Genomic DNA, 6,917 nt, shown 5'->3' with positions numbered 1-6,917 from the left:
AAAAATGTGCAGAGCCACTAAGCTGCAATTTTCAACAGGAGGTTTTTGTTGTGAAGGGAGGAAGAAAGGCCAGGAGACAGTGCTGAAAATCAAGAGACTGTTTTTATTCTTAAACCTATGAGCACTGGCCTTTTGAGCAAAGTAGCCTCTAATAAATGTTTTTCTCTAGATTACTTCTGGTTCTATGAAGAATGGCTTCTACAAAATAGTGTCTAAAAAGTTCCACTCTTTTTCCCCTTCTATTTTTAAACAGTTTTAGTCCTGTGTGTTTTTTAAAATGTTGGAATATATTATATGTCTTTCTTGTTGCAAAATAGCTGGCTCTAACACCACTTGCATCTAGAAGAAAATGTGTCTGTTTGCAGGCAAATGGCTAGTTCTACTTTGACTGTGATGAACTCCCAGCAGATATCTGAGAGTGAGTTATGACTACATCTTCTCTTGTCAGGTTGTATGCTGGTCAACAATGCTGGCACTTTGCATTGATTCATGTAGAAACCCCTAGTAGTATTTTACCACACATCACATTTTGTGTTCCTGTTACTATTAAAAAAATGTCGCAGGAGTCAATAAACACTGGGTCATGTTAAACACTGTCCTGTGCAAATCTCTTCAGTCTTGTGTCTTAGTGTGGCCAGGGATGCAAAGGGTGGGTGCAGCGCCAGTGCAGCTGCATGTAAGGTGACACTGAAATCTGTATCCATGACTGTCTTCTGCTGTTGGAGAGCCCTTTTTTGTTGCCCTGGGCTTGGCATATTCTCTTGGTCACTTCCTGCTATTTTGAAGTTATTTACCTTGCTAGTGACCCTCTTCTTGAAATGCCCATTTGTTTTCACGCTCCTGTTGAACCAGATAACATTCTCACGATTCAATTGTTGTCTGATAAGTTTTATTTTTAACAGTGTTCACATCCTCCCCCTGCTCCTTTTCCAGTCTGAATCCCACAGTTTTCTCCTGTGGCTGTGTGGGAGACTTCTCCTTACTCCCACTAACAGTGCAATTGAATGACAGCCAGGGCATTTTCACTCGTTTGGTAGAGCTGTGAGCTTTCTGATTCCTTTACAATCTTATGAAGAGTGAGAATTTCCCTTTTCCTGTTTAAAACATACTTTCTATCATGAAGGGCTTGGATTTGAATTGTGGGGTTTTTTTGTTAGAGAGGGAAGAGAAGTCTAAATAATTTGCCATTGATTTAAGCATTTCTTTTACACTGGGGAGTTCTTAGAGCATAGGGAGAAGACCTGTGGAAAGCAGAGGGGTTTCTCTTCTGAGCATGCTCCTCAAAGAGTAAAGGTTTCTAGGGACAGCTTGGGAAGAAGCTGGCTGTTGGCCATCCAGCTGCCAAGGACTTTGAACTCTCACTAAATTTTCTCTAAGGAAATATGTTTGCAGTAATTGTTATCTTACAGCTATTTAGGGGTTTCTTTCCTCCCCCACCTACCCAAAGGGATATGGCTAAATATATTTGCACTGACAATTCTCATGACTCTTGAGAATGCATCTGATATCGGAGGTTGCACTGAAAATTGCAAAGGAGCATGACAGTGGAAGAGAGGTTAGTAAAACTTGATTCCCCTTTCCCACATAATGTTGTCTCCATGGAGTACTTCTGCTTCAGAGAGTTGGTTAAAACTCCCATCATCTTCCACAAGGCATAGATAGAGTTTTTTATCTGTCTTGTTGAAAGCAGGGATGATTTCATCTGCATGTGTGCTTGTTTTAAACAAAGCTGGAGATGCTAATAAACCACACTGGGTCAATGGCAGCCACCAGCAGTTCTTCCATGGCAGCAAGCAGAGCCAGTGCCAGCATGCTGGGCACCCACAGTCCTGCTGGAGGAGGAAGTTTGTGATCCCTGATCTTAGCCAGCACCCTGGGCCTGATTTGACAGGAGGGGAGTCAAGAGTGTAACTGGCTCTTAAAACCCCTCTGCGTGTGGGGCTGGTGAGAAGCGTGGGAAGAAAGACCCTGTAGTCCAAACTAGTAGAGCTCTGAAAAATCACTTATGGTTACATGGGTTCACAGCTCCCTGGGTAGAGGGAGCAGAGCAGAGCATCCTCTTCAGGATGGGTTGTCCCTTCCCTGGCAGAGGATGTTGAGTTGTTAAAGTGGATGGGAGACAATGGTTACTGTCATTGTGCCCTCCTGCTGAACCAAGAAGTCAATGAGCTTCCTAAAAGGGACTTTGCATTCTTCTGCAGCACCCAGAGGTTGTCTGTCAGGGACATGGTGCTGATCCACCTTGTGCCTGGAAGGGTCTGGTTAGGCTGTAGTCTAGGGGGGTTGATGTGGCATCCAGTGCCAGCAGGTTCCTTTGAATTTACTAAACACTGTATTTCATGGTAGATTTGACACCTGTCCCACCTATACGGTGGCTCAGTGGATGAGCTGTGTTCATGACTGTGACACGTGGTAACACACCACCCCATGCTCTAAGCAAGGGAGAAAATGCCTACTGTTAAGAGGTACCAGCTGCTTCTTTTATAAGAAGAAAAAAAAATCAAGGAAGGAAAAAAAAGACATCTGAAGAGACATTTAATTGTCAAAGGAAGAGTCTTAACAGACTTAAGCTCGGCTGTCTTCAGAGGGTTTTCAAAAGCGTACTGCAAACACTTCTGTTTCAAAGCTTATGCTCCTTTATCTTGAGAAGCTAAACACTGGCTAATTCTTTAATTAGTTCCCAACAAAATGTTTTTCTCTGTAGCCAAGACTTGCTACAGGATAATTATGTCTTTAGTTTGAAAACAAGTGTCAATACAGAAAGTTGTTTTGATTTTTCTTCGCCTGCTTTATTTTGCTTTCTACTTAGTTTCTACTCTCTTCATTCTCACCTGCAATCCCACATACCCCCAGCCCCCTTGCCGTTGTGGCAGTAGGAAAGGCAGATAAGGTTTGTATGAGCATTGCTCAGTGATAACAAAAACATCTCTGTATTATCAACCCAGTGTTCAGCACAGATCCAAAACAGCCACTGTGAAGAAAATTAACTACCCCAGCCAAAGCCAGCACTGAGACAAAAACAGGAGGGAGAGGAATTGCCCTCTCTACCCTCCTCTGATCCCTGTCTGTCAGTGCATGGATGCAGGATGCCAAAGGTCAGACACCAGGCTTACCCAAGGACAGTCAGACTGGCTTCATTTATCCCACAGGAGAAGATCCTCAGTATTAGGCTACACAGTATGTCCACATGATGAGGGAGGAGTGTGACCTTTCTGTTGAACCCAGTTAGTTGTTACATTTCTGAGGGAATTAATATCTTTTCATTGATTCAAGAGGAAATTTGTGTGAACTCAGATATTGTGGCTTCTGTCTTCAAGAAAGATGTGGAAAAAATATTCACCTATCAGTCCACTGGAAAAAATAAGTATGATCAGAGACCTACAAACTATAACCTGTAAGGACAAGCTAAAAGATCTGGTACTGTTCCTTCCAGGGACAAGGACAGTGAGAAGACAAGTGAAGGAGGTAGTAAAAGCATTATAAGGAAGTAAAAGCATAAGTAGTTTGTTCTCTATACTTGTGATGCATAGCACACAAATAATGGGATAAAATTGGAGCAAGGAAGTTACGAGTCATTTGTTGGGAAAAGCTTTCTTATGGCTGGGATGCTGAACCACTGGACTATCTGAAGATGTTATAGAGTTCCCTTACCAAAGATTTGGTTGGAGAAATGTCTGCCAGGAGTGATGTAAGTAGAAGGTTTTTTTGTTGTTGTTGTTTTTGTTTTTTCCCTTGGAGCAATGAGTAAGGACCAGCCAGGTTAAATGTCATGTTCCGTGTCATGGAATGTAAGCATTATTTTGGAACTTACATGGTCAAGGCATCCCAAGCAGGGAAAAGGTAAGAGGTTGTCCTGTTCCAGTAAAGGTTATAAAGACCACTAGCATGCATTGTTGCAGGACTAGACCAGGGCTGCCCTTCCCCAGGGGTGAAGTTCAGCCCAGCCCTGCCATGCTCAGTTGTTCTCCCGCACTTTTATTTCAGTCATGATGCACTCGCAGTTGCCGCAGGCATGCACTGCACAGCAGGGTGGGCTTGGTGAGCAGGCACCTCAGGAGGATCCTGCTGCCTGGCACTGCTCTGTGCTGAGCAGCACCTCTCCTCTTCTTGGGCAGCAAAGGGCTGAACCCACATTTTCCACAGCAATGAGGCATCGGTATCTCCTTTTGAACCCACTTGCTGTAAGACAGTTCATGCAGGTTGCACTTATTTGTTGTCCAAACCTAAAGCTGTGCTTTCCTCTTATCCTCTTTTTCCTGTCTCAAATTCAAGAATTGCAGTCCTGAGTGTGATGCGCCTTTGTATCTAGACTCAAGATATAGTAGGAAGCAACTTCCCCTCCTGTCCAGAACAGCCATGAAGCTGGTTGGGTTCTCTGTTTCCTAGGAAATGTGTTATAGATCATCAATCATTCACTACTCATGGAAATAATACTGGGGGGAAAAAAAGGGAATTATGAAGAAATATACAGTGGGGTATCAGAAGTTAGCCTTTGGGGGAATATGGTTTTAAAGGCAGAACCTCCCCTTTCTTCAAGAGTTCATGTTCTGATTAAAAAGAGTGTGCATGTGTCTGAGAGTCAGTGTTTGCTACGTCCATTAAACATTTTCTCCCATGTTGCTTTCCAAGTATATTTTAAGTAATTCTCAGTTGAGTCATTAATTCACACATCTGAAAGGGTTTGGGAACTAATGTGCTCAAAAATTCAATGACTTTGAATATCAGTACTTGAGCATAAATATGTTTATTATTAATATTAAATACCATGAGTAGTTCTTGCAAACTTTTCTTTCACTTTTAAAACTGGCAGTTCATCAAAATTTGATATAAGGTTGTAACCTATACTATTGTTGCTGCTATAAACATGTTAATATCATAAGCTAAACATTTTCCCTTCATTGTTAGTATATTTCCTTTTCTTTGCCTCTGCAACTGTGCCCAGGGAACACATGAAAATTGTTGGAATCTCAGCTTCCTTTCATTCCCCTTGTCAGCAAATCATGACCATAAGATGTTTTGGAGGACATGGGGGAGCCTCTGCAGGTGGCATGCCTTCTCCCAGCGGGCTTGGTGTTTTGGAGGGATGGATCCCTCGCCATCCCCACTGGCCAGAGCACCCATGCCAGCACGCTGACCAGCATCACCCTGTGCAGCAGCACAAAGGAGTTTTCTCCCCTGCCATCTTAAGACTCAAAGTCTTAATTTCCTCTGTCCACTGCTGATTTTGAGGTTTCTGTGCTATTATATTTATGGTCTGTCTCCTGAGAGTTGAGGAATAGATAAAAGCACCCCAGCTCTGAAGATCACCTGTTTCATCACACTGACCTGTGCTTCTGCAGCAGCAACCCCATGATGGGTTTCTATAAGGGCTCCTGGGGCAGGCTGAGGCTCCTCAGTGCCTTTGGGACCCAGGCAGGGCTGCAGATGTAGGGTCAGCACGTGGCCTCCCATTCTCAGGAAATACAGACTGGAGAGTCCTGCTCAGGCCTGGAAAATGCAGCATCTGCCACAGCATCCTAGGGATTGCACAGCCTGGGCCTTGCTGCCTCAGGAGGAGGCTCACAAAGTGCTTTTCCTGGTGGCCCTGAGATTGGCTCAGTTGGTCAGAGCATGGTGCTATTAACACCAAGGTTGTGTTGGGGGGTTGGTTGTGTTACCAATCCTTGTATGGGCCAGTCACTAAGGAGTTGGACTCAGTAATGCTTGTGGGTCCCTTCCAACTCAGAATATTCTGTGATCTAAGAAAAGCATGAGCCATGTGGGATGGGGATGGCTCTACAGGACTCTCAGCAGAGTGTGACACTGGGACTGCAGGTTCTCCTCTGCCCTTGTGTGCCTTGTTCTTGGTTATTAACCATGTGTTTGTGATAGAAACTAATTTTAGGCTTTTCTGCATGCTATCAAAAGTTCTTCAGATGGATTTATTCCTCCCCTGCTTCTCTTGAGCTGAATCCAAGCCTTACTTCTTGCTCTTTACTCCTCCCTTGAAGGCGTATCTTCAAGAACCACCTCTGCCAGATCCTGGTACCATCTGGAGGCACAGCACCATAGTCTCCAGCCCCAGTGGACATCAAAGGAATGCTTAAAAATTAATCCAAAGCTTGTATTTCTCATTAAAAGTGCTAAATTGTTGGTGCACAGCCCAGAAAGTCTATATGGGTTTGGTAAATAGTGTCCCCATTATTTAATAAATGGCTTTACATAGAGCTGAATACAGGTACAGAATGATGAAGGAAACTGGGCAGTAATTACCAGGCATGAGGTGGAACTCCCTTTCTGCAGGGGTCTCCTAGGGAAGAAGAACAAAGCAAACCCATGGGCACCAGCCTCTTTCCTCCAAGGGCAGAGAGATTTAAATCAATCTCTCATCAAATGGAGAAAGTAGTGGGTATGTCTGGGAGACCTTTGGAGCAGTTGAGAAAACAGCCCAGGACTGGGCATCATCCCAAGGGGACTCAAAGTGTTTGCTTACCATTAGGGCCAAATTATCCCAGACTTAAGTACACACAAGTCAAGCAAAATATGTTAATTGACATTTCACTTGCTAAACACTCTCCCAGTTTGCCCTGCAAGTAGTAGCATCCATATGTGCAAAGAGCGTTTTTGGCCCAGTCCCTGCCATGTGTGTGATTTTAGCTGTGCTTTATACTGTTGCTCCTTTCCCAATGTGAAATAAGGAAAGTTTTGCAAGCATTGCAAGCATGTGTTTTTCTTCACCTGTGCCAGGTAGCCCTGGCCCAAGCCAGGATGTTGTGGTAGCAGTGATGGAGATGTTAAAGAGCAGGAAATGTGGAGCTGGTTTCCCTGGGTGTGATAAGGCTGGGTGACACATCCCAGAGCCATATATATATATATATATATATATATGTCACAGATCCTTATATATATTTTAATGTGACTCTATCAGGATGACCTCC

This window comes from Camarhynchus parvulus, chromosome 5 (assembly GCF_901933205.1).
Source record: "Camarhynchus parvulus chromosome 5, STF_HiC, whole genome shotgun sequence".
Taxonomy (NCBI): Eukaryota; Metazoa; Chordata; class Aves; order Passeriformes; family Thraupidae; genus Camarhynchus; species Camarhynchus parvulus.
The sequence above is the reverse complement of the archived record's forward strand: the minus strand, read 5'-3'. Positions refer to the sequence as shown.